This window comes from Microcaecilia unicolor, chromosome 7 (assembly GCF_901765095.1).
Source record: "Microcaecilia unicolor chromosome 7, aMicUni1.1, whole genome shotgun sequence".
Classification (NCBI taxonomy): Eukaryota; Metazoa; Chordata; class Amphibia; order Gymnophiona; family Siphonopidae; genus Microcaecilia; species Microcaecilia unicolor.
In genome coordinates this window covers 209,591,428-209,605,626 of record NC_044037.1, presented here as the reverse complement: position 1 = coordinate 209,605,626, position 14,199 = coordinate 209,591,428, and the positions used below count along the sequence as shown (strand labels likewise).

Genomic DNA, 14,199 nt, shown 5'->3' with positions numbered 1-14,199 from the left:
TGGACAAGCTTGTCTGGATAGCCTCTTTCCTTAAATTTACTTTTTAACTTAATTGCTGATTCTTGATACTATTGAGAGGTGTCACAGATCCTTCGATATCGAAGGAACTGAGAATAAGGCAAGCTGCATTTTAGATGATAAGGATGCATACTATCAAACCTCAACAACGAATTTCTGTCTGTGGGTTTGACAAACACATCCATTCTAAAAGCCCCACAATCTTTCTTAACCAATACATCCAGGAAGTTAATGTGCATAGAATGAAAATTACATTCGAACTTGATAGTAGCATGGCAGCTATTCAAACCCTGAACAAATTCCAGAAGTTCATCTCCCGTACCTTGCCACAACAAGAAGACATCATCAATATAGCGACCCCAGAAAACAGCCTTAGAAAACCCCAAAGAGGTGTAAACATACTGCTATTCGAACTGGCCCATAAAGATGTTTGCGATAGAGAGGGCAATTGAAGCCCCCATGGCAATGCCCGAAATCTGAAGGTAAAGTTCATCATCAAAGGTAAAGTGGTTATTATATAGCGCCAGTTCTATCAATCTGATTAAAAAATCCATAGGAACTACATGAGGACGAGGTTGCTTTTCCAAGGCTTTCTCTACTGCTTCCAAAGCTTTCCTCTGTGGGATAGAGGTATACAAAGAGTGTACATCAAGGGTGATGAGCAAGGCGTTTTCATTCGGCTGTAATCTGCCCAAGATCTGAAGAAAATGAGAAGTGTCTTTAATGTATTCAGGAATTTCTTGTACTAAAGGACGTAAAAAGAAATCCGCAAACTTACAAACTCTTTCTAATAGAGAGTTTCTGGAAGACACTATAGGTCTACCCGGAGGAGCATCCAATTTTTTTATAAATCTTAGGAACTGTATAGAAGATAGGTATCACTGGGTGAACTGGACAAAGGAATTGACTTTGTTTTTTTGTCAGAAATCCCTGTTGCATGGCTGTTTTAGTTAAATCCTGGACCCTTCTCAACAGATCTTAAGTGGGGTCCTCACTCAGCTTGCAATACGTACTAGTGTCAGCCAATTGTTGATGAATTTCCTCCATATAATATGCTATATTGAGTACCACGATGGCTCCACCTTTGTCCACCTTCCTGATGACAATAGATGTTTCTGTTTTCAGATTCTGGACCGCCAGAAACTCTTCTTTAGACATATTCATTCTGCCTCGATACTGGGTACTTTCCAATCGTTCCACGTCTTGTGGAACTAGCTGTTTTTACCTGCAATTTCTAAAGGATTAATGCTAATATACTATAAAACCTCAAAGCAGGCTGGCAGTTTGGGACATTATTTCATTACCCACAGAAACAACAAATGTCTTATTAACTTTATATATGGAATATGTGCCACACGTTTAATCCCCAGCAGATCTCCGAATGGGCTGACAACTTGTTCCAGGGAGGGCAGAATGGACCAGCATATCCTTCAAATTTCTGCCTTTCTTGTGAGCAATCATAATGTCTTTGGTCTGATAGTGCTCAATCCCCTGGATAATGTGCCAGTGTTTATGCAGAATCTTGATAATGTGTCTTGATAGGTGTGTGAATGGCAATGCACACACTACTTTGTTATTAGGTTCCCTTTCTTTTGGTTGGAGTAGTGTATCTCTACATTGAGACCTTTGTTCATTCCACCGCTGCAGAAACATATGAACTTAGAAGCTTTACTAATTGCAGGAGCCCAGGTGTGACTTCTATTGTTTGTTTGTTTGTTTATTTATTTATTTATTATGGCATTTATATCCCACACTTTCCCACCCATGGGCAGGCTCAATGTGGCTTACATTAGTTCAAAAAGGCTAACAGCAGTATACAAAGACACTTCAATCTAGTAATAAACAGACACTTTAAGGGCGAGGCAGTGGTGGGGAGAGACAGAGGGAGAGAACAGAGTAAGGTGGTAAGGAATGCAGTACGGTCACATAACAGTAACAGGTAAGAAAACACTAAGGCAGTGCGGGACTGCAGTGTAAGCTGTCCTAAATAAAACGGTCTTCAATGAAATTCTGAAAGATTGTTGATCGGAGGTAGCTTTTACTGTGTTGGGTAAACTATTCAACAAACGGGCGCTGATATAGGGAACGGTAGATGTGTGGCTGGTTTTATTCTTGAGGCCATTACACGAGGGACAGTGGAGATGTAAGTAGGATCGGGAAGATTTGCTCAAATTCCTTGGTGGTAAGAGGATAAGATTAACCATATAAGCTGGAGCTTCGCCGTTAAGGATTTTGTGCACCAGGGCGCAAATTTTAAATATTATACGATCCTTGACAGGTAGCCAGTGCAGTTTTTCTCATAGTGGTCTGGAGCTGGCGAACTTCGATTTACCATAGATCAATCTTGCAGCGGTGTTATGTGCCCCTGTGGGTTGCTTTACATAGGTAAGACCATTTGACCATTTAACAAACCCATTCAAGAACATAAAAATGCACTCAAGAGGATGGTAGTGGAAAATTCACTTGTGCAGCATTCAATAGAAAAGAGCCATATGTTTGAAGATTACAGTTTCTTTCTACTCAGCAAGCAATGTCCCTCATGGGAGTTGGAGGGGGGGGGGGGGGGGGGGGGGGGGGGGGAGAGATCTGGATAGACTGCTTTTACAGACAAAGATTTATTTATAGGTTTAACAAAGTAACACCCCATGTGTTTCTGTGACTTTTTTAATATTCACTTTTGCAGCATTGTAACGCATAAAATCGCTTTCAATGTGTTCCACCATGTTTTTAATGAATTTAACCTTTTTTAAAATATTGTTTGAGATGTTCTTCTTCAGTGATTTTTATAGTTATGGAACGTTGAACAACTCAAGATTTTCTTGGATACTTTGGTCCCTGTTTACAAACGTGCACCAGCATTTTTAGCGCACGCTAAAAGTTAGCATGCGCTAACTGTGTAGATGCCTGTAATATTCCTTTGTAAACAGGGCCCTTTGTGTTTAGATATTTTTGCATTTTTACCTGTTGTCAGAACTGCCATTTTTTTTTTACCACTACAAACTGTTAGCACTATTTTAAATTATTTTTATGAGTATGTACCACTGTTTTCAGCTGTTGCCAACCTTTTGAAAAGTTGTATATTTTTGAAAAAGATGTTTTAATATGTTTTTGACTACTAATGTTAATTATGCATGCATGGCATGTCCAGTGTTTATAAGTTAGTTTGTTTTACTATTTATACAAATGCATCCACGAGCAGTAGTTACTTCTTATTGTCGGCTTTCAAGTTTTTGATATATTTTTGGTTACTGACTGTTTTAACACCTGTAGTCCGGTGCTTGCTTCACTTTTATCTGTTGGACCAGCCATGCTGAAGTCTGTGGTTTTACACCAGCTGAGTAAGACATTTTTCTTTGTTATTTTTTAGTTTAAGTGTACTTTTTAGTTATCTTCATTTATATATGTGCTCTTTTAATGATTTAGATGTAGTGAACTTTGGTTTGACCAAGTTTTAAAGTTTATTTATTCTTGAATGTGACTCTTTCAGTAATGAATCCTTGTTTTTAGTGTATTTGAATTCTCTTATTTTAAATGTTTCTGAAGGTATTTATATTTGCTCTTCTAGTAGTGGAAAAGTATCCTAGTCAGAGCCCCAGTCTTGACATCCAGAGGTGGCTGGCTTAAATCTGACTGCTGATCCTTGAGATCTTGGGCAAGTCACTAAACCCTCTATTGCTTCAGGTATGAACTGAGGACCCCTTTTACCAAGTTGCAGCAAAAGGGGGCCTGCACCTGCCTGTGTTTTTCATGCGTCCTGAGCAGGGACGTAGTTACGTGGGGCCACGGGGGCATGGGCCCCCACAGATCTGGACCTGGCCCCCTGCCGTCAAATCTTTCGATCCCCCTCCCGCCACTGCCACCAACCCTCCCCCTTCGCCATCAGGTACCTGAAGTTCTCTTCAGCGCCGGTCTCCGGTGTGTTGCTGATCTGGAAGGATTCTGTTTCTGTGTGAGTCCTGATGTCCTGCACGTTCCTACGTTCCTACATTCCTACGTGCAGGACGTCAGGAGGACTCACACAGAATCCGGGAGGGGTCAAAAGTGGTGGAGGGGTCGGCGGTGCCGGGAAGATAAAATGAGCCCCCTCACCTTGGGCTCTGGTCCCCCCCCCCCCGCCGAAGTCTGGCTAAGCCCCTGGTCCTGAGACCCCCTTACAGCAGTGAGTAAAAGGGATGTTTTTCTTTCCTGCAATAAATGGCCGTGCGGCAAGTACAATACTTGCCGTGTGGCCATTTTGGGGGGGGGGGGGGGGGGTCCTTTTCCATCACCCATTGAGGTGGCGGTAACCGGGTAGCACATGGCACTGCCTGATTACTGCTGGGTACACCCCGGGTACACCCCAGCCAGATATGGCACACACTAGGGGTGGGAAGTACCGCAGGGCTGCTGTGGTAACCCGGCCATACTTCCTGTTTAGTGAGTGATAAGCCTATGTTGGGCTTACTGCCGCTTAGTAAAAGGTGCCATTAGATTGTGAGCCCTCCAGGGACAGAGAAATGCCCAGTGTACCTGAATGTAACTCACCTTAAGCTACTACTGAAAAAGGTGTAAGCAAAATCCAAATAAATAAAATAATCTTGCCCATGACACAGCTGGTTTTCAGATGAAACATGGCCATGTTAGGCACATGTGGTTTAATCCCTGGGAGCCTTTAGCTAAGAATAAAGACTGTTTTCTACAAGGTCTGTCTCTCTGTTTTATCTTCCACATTGGATTTGGTGGACCACTTGCCTTGCTGCTTTCTTGCGCACAGAAATGCCTTTGAAAAATATGCTCATTATTTCCAGAACCATTCGACCTATAGCAGTAAAATTTTCAAGACAGCTATACATTTATCAAAGATAGAATCCATAATCAGTTTTGCATAAAACTTATGGATCTAGTCCAAAACTGAAAAATATTGTGATCCTCCTCCCACTCTTTTAAAGGATAAGGGGAGTCACTGGGTCACCACGTAATCCAAAGGGCTTCCCGGGGTTCTCCTGCAGGGAGAAGTTTTGCTTCTGGTATCTTAAAGCTAGGGATATACTCCCATAGCTTTGCAATAAGGATAATTCCACAGATAATGCAGCTAGAAATCAATGGCTGGACCTGCTGAGCAGCACATATCTGGGGAGGAGTCACTTCAACCTGGATAAGTGTCACTGAATATTGATCTTAATATTTTTATGCAGGGAAATTTAAGTACATTATAAACTTAAGTACATAACGTTAAGGTGGCTGAAAATCAACCTACAGGGTGATGTAAAAAAAATGTAATCCCCTAGAGTTGTTTTTTGCTGTTTTCTCAGCAACTGCCTGGAATTTGAAAGTGAACTTTTACAGCTTTATTTGTAGTTACTATCTATGTTTATGTGCTGAGTGGAATGAGATTATCTTTAAACACGGCTAAGTTATAGACGTTTTTGTGTGACCACTCAGCGACTTTCGCATGTTGAAAACTGTTTGAACTGTAAAACTACCTTTATAAAAAATGAGGTACAAGCTTATTGTTAATGACATCACAGTAGTATAGACATTTTTCTAGGAAGCAATGTGGGAGACCTATCACAAGCTCCACCCAAAGCCACAAACAATAGTCAAACTGAAAGAAGTGCTGCAGATGATCTGGGACAGCTTGCCACAGGGACCAATTGACAAGGCTGTTAAGAACTTCCTAAAGAGCCTGAAGGCCTGTGTTAAAGCTGGGGGTGGACACTTTGAGCATTCACAACGACATTCTGACACATTGTTAATTGTATCATTTGAATGATGATATCTTACTGTGTTTTAGCTTGAACATTTTCAATGCACAGTAACATCAACATAGCTTAAGATAATTGTGAGCCCCTTTTACCAAGCTGCAACAAAAGGGGGCTGGTGCTGGCATCGGCACGTGTTTTACACGTATACCGAGGCCCCCTTTTACCACAGCTGGTAAAAGGGAAGGTCTCGCTTTCCTGCAGGACATGGCCGGGCGGCAAGTAAAGCACTTGCCGCCTGGCCACTTCGAGGGGGAGCCATTACTGCCACCCATTGCGGCACTGCCCGATTACCGCCGGGTACAGTCTGGCGCTACAAAAATAAATACATTTTTGTAGAGCTGGAAATTATGGTGCAGTAGGGGTGGGAACTACCGCCGGGCTTCTGCGTTAGCCTGGTGGTATCTCCGTTATAGCGAGCAGTAAGCTCGTATTGGGCTTACTGCTGCATAGTAAAAGGAGCCCTAAGTATTATTTAATAGTAATATGTAAGTAAAATGGCAGAAAACTCTACAAGGTTACTTAGCCTAGAATGGGTGGCAGAGCTGGTGGTTGGGAGGCGGGGCTAGTGCTGGGCAGACTTATACGGTCTGTGCTGGGACTAGTGGTTGGGAGGCGGGACTAGTGCTGGGCAGACTTATACGGTCTGTGCCAGAGCCGGTGGTGGGAGGCAGGGATAGTGCTGGGCAGACTTATACAGTCTGTGCCAGAGCTGGTGGTGGAAGGCGGGACTGGTAGTTGGAAGGCGGGGATAGTGCTGGGCAGACTTATCGGGTCTGTGCCAGAGCTGGTGGTTGGGAGGCGGGGTTGGTGTTTGGGAGGCGGGGATAGGGCTGGCCAGACTTATACGGTCTGTGCACTGAAGAGGACAGTACAAATAAAAAAGTAGCACATATGAATTTATCTTCTTGGGCAGACTGGAGAATTCCTTTATTAAATGAAAGCGGAAAATCAAATTTCAATACATTACCCTGTGCAGTTATAAAGCCAGCCCCTCTATACTTTTACACAAAAATGCAAATTTTACACAAAAAACCGTCCCCCCCAACCCCCCCCAAACATTCAACTCAACTTCAAGCGTACATGATTCCACCAAACCCCAAAGGTCTTTACCCCCACCTCCACCCGTTCCCATCGGGCCACTTCCTGGACAGCTCGGACAACGTCCCAGGAGACCTGCTCAGCAGACCTGCACTCCTGGCCCAGGGACACCCCGCAGCGAGCCATCCATAGGCAATATCTGATAATAACTGAGATTAGAAAGGCGGTACCTGGCTCTAGCCGCCCCGTCTCCCCCTGCCTCCCATACACCCAGTCCGCATAGGTGTAGGATGTGAAGCTGGGGATGGCCAGCAAGGCAGCCACTCTCCGGCAAACCGCTACAGAGAATGGACACTCCTTCAGGAAGTGGTCCATGGTCTCCAGCCGGCCAGCACACTCCCCCCTCGGGCAGTCTCGGTCCTGCTGGTTCCTACACCGAAGGTTTGCCCTAACATACAACCTGCCATGTAGGGACAGCCAAGCAATGTCCCTGTACTTGTGTGGGATGCGTTTGGACGAAATAAAACGCAGGCCCTGCCTCAGCACGGGCTCCGGAGCATCCCTAAGAGCCAGGGGAGAGGAGAAGCGTTGGGAGTGAACCCGCTCCACCCAGATCTCCCTGTGCCCTGCCCTAACTTCCTCCCATATAATGTCCCACAGCCGAACCAGCTTTACCAAGGATTTGTAGTAGCCTACCCCCTCCGGGAACCCTTTCCGCAACCGTCCCACCCTACCTCCCCCCAACCAAGGACCCCAAAATCCCTCCCACCACTGGACAACACTGTGTACCCATCCTGGGGCATCCAGACCCCCCGCCCGCCCCAGGTTAAACTGGATGAAGAGGGAGGAGAATAGCAAGACTGGGTTTACCATTCCCACCCCCCCTTCCTCCCGCGACCGGTAAGTAATATTACGTCGAACTGGGTTCATCCTGTTCCCCCACAGGAGTTGAAAGAACACGCTGTAAATTGCCGTGAAACAGCGTTCCGGCAGGAGACAGATGTAGCTCAGGAACAGGAACATGGGGACCACCTGGCTCTTCAGCAACCGGACCCGGTCCTCCATGGGCATCCACCACCCCTTCCAGCGGTCCACCTTCTCCCTCGCCTCCGCTATCCTTTGTTCCCAATTCTCCCGCCCGTAATCCCCTCCCCCAAAATACACTCCCAAAACCCTCATTTTCTCTATCCCATCCGGGAACCCACCACCTAAATTAAACCGCCGTCCCTCCGGCCCCACCCACAAGCTGGTGCTCTTGCCCAGGTTTACCCGAGACCCCGAAGCCTGGGAGTATGCTGCAAGGGTCTCCCGCAGCCTCCTCCCCTCCCTGCGATCCGCCACCCAGACAGTGACATCGTCCGCATAGGCGATGACTCGCAACACATTCCCTTTGCCTACCTCCACTCCTCTGAGCCCGTCCTCCCCCCCCCCTTCCAGCCTCCTCACCAGGGGATCAATGGCGAAAGCGTACAGCAGGGGGCTCAACGCGCACCCCTGTCGCACCCCCGCCGAGATCCCCACCTCCGCCCCCCTCCATCCATTCACCAGGGGAAAGAATCGCGCCCCCGCATACAATAACTGAAGTTGCGCGATCTATTCCCCCGGGAATCCATAGTGGTCTAGGACCTTCCATAAAAAACCCCACTGCACTCGGTCGAAAGCCTTGTCCTGGTCCAAGGCCACGACCAGCCTGCCCTCTCCCACCCGACTACGTTCCAGGCCCTCCCTCACCCAGGCCACTGCCTCCAGCACCCCCCTTCCCAGGACCCCACACCCCTGCGGGGCTGCCAGCACTTCCCCGGAGATCTTCCTCATGCGGGCAAGGAGCATGTGAGCGAAGATCTTCCGGTCGGTGTTCAGAAGTGCAATCGGCCGCCAATTTGCCACATCCTGGGGGTCCTTGCCTTTGCTAAGGAGGACCAAAGCTGATGCCCCCATCGACTCAGGCAAGGATCCCCCTGTTCATGCCGCCTCCCAGATTGCCAACAAGACTGGCGCCAACTGATCCCTAAACCGCTGGTAGAACTCTGCCGGGAGTCCATCTGGCCCCGGCGCCGTCCTGCGCCACAAGGCCCCAATGGCCTCCTGTACCTCCCGCAGCGTCCACGGCCGCAGCAAGGCCCGAAGATGAGGCCCCCCTTACCCACCCCTGGGGTTTCCTCAATGTACCTCGCCATGGCCTCCTCCCCCAACCGTTGGTCCAAAACGACCCGCCCAAAGTGGGTCCCCACCACCTGCAAGATACCTTCCCTAGACTGCTGGAGCGTCCCCCCCCTCATCCCTTAACCCCTCTACCACCCTCCTCTCCCTTCTTTCCTTACAGCAGTCATACGGGTTCGGGCTGAGCAGCTTCCCGAAGTCCCGCTCATAGACGAGGGAAGAGTACCGATTGTATTGTACCCGTTCCACCTCCTGCTGCAAGGCCTCAATGTCCTCCCTCCTCCCTCCCCTGGAAATCAAATTGTCCCTTCGCTTCCTCAGAGCAGTTCCTAGCCGGGTGACCTCCCTCCCCTGCCTCCTCGCCTGACGGAGAAAGAACCCCCTGGTGCGGTGTTTCAAAACTTCCCACCAGTCCCCTAGGGAAGGGAAGACACCCTGAATGGATACCTGGTCTGCCAGAAACTCCAGATACTCCTGGTACAACACCCCCTCCCTCAACCATTTCTGATTTAAACGCCACAATCCTTTCCCCAATCCGTGAATCCCCCCTCCCCCCAGCTCGACCAGCACCATCTTGTGGTCTGAGAAATGAACCTCTACCACCCTTGGTGCCTTCCCACACGCCCCTCCCCGAACTAAATACCGGTCGATTCTACTTCTACAAGTGCCCCGGGCAAAAGTGAAACCCTGCGTCCCACCACCAAACTCTATGTGCGCATCCACCAATCCCGCTCCCTTCATGATCCCTGCTAGCCGTACCCCATCGTAACCTACTTGCGCCGCCCTCCCCCCCCCCCCCTATCCTCCTTCTTCAGGACTGTGTTAAAATCCCCCCCACACTAGCTGCTGTGAGGTGTCAAGGTACAGCCGAATTTTCCCAAACAGTGCTGCCCTTCCCCGTTTGCTTTGTGGCCCGTAGATGTTAATCACCCGCAAAGCCACCCCCCGCAATCTCACATCTAACACCAGACACCTCCCAATTCCCAGCTCCACCACCCTTTGGATCTCTACTTTAAAGGTTTTGAAGAGGATGCCTATCCCCCCATACCGTTCCCCTGCCAGACCCCAAATAGAGGGCCCCCATCTCCAGGCCTGCTTTGCCCGCCGAACCTCCTCCAGCGTTCGCAGCCTGGTCTCCTGCAGAAGAAAACAGTCCGCTGCCACGGCAGAGAGGCCATCGAACGCCAAGCATCTCGCCCTCTGGGAGGCGACACTAGCCACATTAAGTGTGGCGAATGTTAACAGCAGTCCCGCCATCATTGTGTCGTTCCATACCCCCCGCCCTCCTGGCTACCTTCCCTCTGCTCCATACTACCTCCAGGGATCCCTTCCCCTTCCCCCTCCCCTTCCTCGTCCGCCCAGTCCCGGACCCCTAGCTCAAAAAGCCCCCCCCCCTTTCCTTACTTTCTTCCTCCCCTTCTTCCTCTTTTCTTCGCCCACCTCCCTCCCTCCTTGGGAGTCGTCCACTGACCCTCCCCCCTGCCCCCTCTCCCGCCCCTTCTGCCCCTTCTTCGACCCCCTCCATCAATCCTGCCTCCAGCCCATCCTCCCTCTCCTCTCTTGCCTTCAACCCTGCCTCCTGTCCTACCCTCCTTTTCTCCCCCACCCTCCCTTCAGCCCCCCCCCAATCTGCCCCCCACCTCCCTGACCTCCTCCACTACCATTTCCTCCTCTTCGTTCCTCAAAACCTTCTCCCTCTTCTTCTTCTTCTTCCTTTTACCCGCTGTTCCCTTTCCAGCATTTGCCATGCTTTCCAACCCATCCTGCCGGCTCACCCCATCCTCTCCTTCCTCTCCTGCCAGTTCGTCACCCCCTCCCTCATCTTCCAGTCCCCTAAATCTGTTCTCTACTTCTATCCCCATTCCTGCCTCCCCTCCCCCTTCCTCCCGTACCCCCGTCACCTTCCGTTGTTTTTTTTACACCCGCGTCCAACCCTCATCTGCCCCGTCCTGCCACTTCCGCCCTTCCCCCAACCCTCCCCCACCTCCCACTCCCTGTCCCTCCGCAGCTCCTTTCCCCCCCACCCCGGGAACCTGATCTCGCCCTACATTCACTCCCCCCCTCTCCCTCTGAACTGGACCGCCCCCTCCCATGTCCTCCTCTCCCCCGTTATGGGAGGCCCAAGGGCAAGCTCTGAATGCATGCCCCAGACCCCCACACAAATTACACCAGATAGATGCACAAGACTCCGTAGGATGCTCCTTAGACCCGCACTTCCCACACTGCCGTACTGGGCACGACATACTAAAATGTCTGAATGACCCGCACTTGTGACATTGCCGCGGCTGCCACTTGTAAAAGCAGAGGATCCGATCCCTGCCAATGAACGCCGCGGAGGGAATGTGCTGGGTCACGTGCCCTGCCTGCTTCAGCCTAACCTGTGCACACCATCCTCCCGCCCACACCCTACTGGGGTCAGGGAGCTTGGACAAGGGGGTACGCAATTCTGCATACCGCTGTAGCCAGAAGGCCAGGTCCGCCCCTGAGATGGATTCATTTCGGACCAGCAGGGTTACCTGCACCAGGTCAGGTCTGCTGATCGGTACGGCCCTAAAGTTTCTCCAATCCCCTTTCCCCCTTACCCCCTCGTATTTCTCCCAGAAGACCTCCATGCCTCGCTGGGTCAGAAAACTAACATCATATTCTGGGATATTCACCGGGTGGATACAGGCATAGAGGTCCTCTGGGAGAAATCCTAAACCCAGGACCAACTTCAGGGCCTCATCCCTACTTGGCATCCCCCCTCCCCCACCCACCTTAACTGAATCACATTCCTCCTTTTGGGAACCTTGCCCCCCCACCCTCCCCCCCATCCTTCCCCAATGCTTCCTGCCCCCCCATTCCCCCTGCGCCTGCCCCTCCCACCTACTACCGCCGCAAAGGATGGAGCACCCCCCCACCGTCCCCCTCCTCCATCTCCTGCACTGAGACCCCCCTGCTCCTGCTGCGCCGTACCCCCCCTCTCTCTCTTGCCCCCTCTCTCAGCCTCCCTCCCTTCTCTCCCTTCTATCAGCAGACTTTGCACATCCCCTGCCTTCACAGTGTCCTTCTGTACCATTTCCCCTTGTGAATGCAGCAAAAAACCTGCCATTGTCCCCTTCAACACGTTCGCTAGAGACAGTGAGAGCAGGTTCCCCTAAATACTTGTTTCCCTCCCAATGCCCCTGACCCCCTCCCCCACCCACCGAGCCAACCCTCCCCTCCCGGCCCGAACACTCCCCCCTGGCTCGCACCCCCGCAGCCTGGCCAACTTCAAAGTCAAAGGTACCAGTCAAGTTTCCTTCTGGCGCACACTGCAAGGCAAACACCTCCCGCTCCTCCCCCCCTCCTTCCCCCCTGGAACCTGCTCTCTGTGCTGGGTCCCTCCTTGCAACGTGCTGCTCCAGCTTTCCCTGTGCGGGCCCGCTGTTTTCCTGGGAACTGGTCTCCCCTCTGGCATCCTGCTTCGTTGGGACTACCTGCTCTGCCGTTTTGACAAGTAAGAATGGCTTCCCGCACTCCAGCACCACTCGCTCTCCCAAACGTGGGGAATCCTCCTGCGCTGTAGCATTCTCCCCTGCCGGCCACTGCAGCTCTTCTGCGGCCATCCCTGCTCCTCCAGCCCGATTGGCTGGCACCTCCTGCTCCAATGTGCTGGGCGGGCGTGGCATCCTGCCACCCGGCAGCGCAGTTCCTTGCCATTCTGAACCTTTTTGTGGGGAATACTGTGTGGCCTCCTGTGCTTTCTCTATCGAAAACCACTCCTTGTCTTCACCTGCCTTTCTTCCTGCATTCTCCTTTAAGAGGCAGCTCCCTGCTGGAACATCTCCACTTTCAGTCCTTAGCCCTGCTGCAGGCTGATTGGCTGGAACATCCTGCTCCTCAGAGCTTTGTGGGTGAGGCCTCCCAGGCTGTGCTGGGGCAGGCATTTTTTCCTTGCCGTCTGCTCCTACTACAGGCAATGGGAACAGGACAACCTCCAAGTTCTCTGTTTCAACTTCCACCACCACTTCTGTGGAAAAAGGTCTCTCTCCTGAAATTCCAGCCTCTGTTTCAACAATGTGAAAAGTCTTAGTGTTAAAGTTTTTTTCCTGTTCTGCTCTCCCACACTCAGGTGCTCTCAATGAGGCTTCCACAGCCCCACCTTCAGTCCTGCTTACTCCAGAAACTGCCTGCAGAGGCCCCGACTGACTAGCAAGGTATTGCATGAATTTTAATGTATTTTGGGTGCTAGTTCCTGGCAGCTCCCCTGATGCTTCAATGTTCTGGGGTCCAAAGCCTGGGCTGATTCCTTCCTGCTCTGTTTGTTGCTTCCTCTGTACCGAGGCTGACGGGGCCTGTCCCCCGAGGCCATCCTGTCTCTGTTGATAAAGAGTTCTCTCAGAGGATTTCCAGGGCCTTTCCTCAGGGCCCTCAGCAGCTGTTCTTTTTTCTGGAGAAGCCTAAGCAACCTGGTTTCCTCTTTCATATAGGTCTTGCGATGCTCTGCTGGGGCCAGCCTGCTCAGGGTTTTTGCCATTTTGACTCGCTTCCCCAGGTCCACCACCTCCTTCTCCGTACTTTTAATTCTCTTCACCATTTTAATTATGCCACTGGCCGGGTCCTCTGGATCATGGCAGTAGTCCACAAGCTCTTCCTCCTCTAGATCGTCACTGTCCTCACTGCCTTCCTCCTCCACCTCCGGCAGGGCCTCTTGACAGATCTCCATTACCACTCTTTCCTTCTCAGACCAGCTCTTCTCTAGGGCCTCCGCCAGCTCTCTCCCCCCCCCTCACCTGCTGGATGTCGTGTGGCTGCGAGGGGGGGTACCAGTCTGGCTTCCTCCCTTGGAGTCTGGCCCTCTTCTATCCACAGGGCTCCTTTCCCTCCTCCCTGCGGCACTGCAAGAGAGGGGACCGCTTTTCCTGACCCTCTGGTCCCTGAGCCCAAGAGGCCCCATGGCCTGGGCCTGTCCTGGGGAACGCTCCCCAGAGGCCCTTCACATCCTTGGGGAGGGAGCTAGGCCTCACTCTCCTCCCACTGGAAGTCTGCAGAGCTCTCTGAAACACCTCCTTCCACCTCAGCAGACTGGATGGACCGTGCAGGTCTTTTTCTGCCGTCATCTACTATGTTTACTATGTTATGTTTTTATTTTTTCTTCACCTGTATATATGCAGTACCTAAAATTATGCATGTAAATCCTGCCCAAGATTTTTAAAATATATCCTGTACTATACAACTCTTTGCTGACATAAATACAATGATTTGTTATAAGTGTAAA

The 14,199-nt window shown here is 50.7% G+C and overlaps 1 protein-coding gene across 2 annotated transcripts in view; it reads right to left on the bottom strand.

The window, feature by feature from the left end:
- TFPI (tissue factor pathway inhibitor) overlaps positions 1-14,199 on the bottom strand; it is a 106,813-nt gene that overhangs the window by 25,916 nt on the left and 66,698 nt on the right. The window lies entirely within an intron of this gene.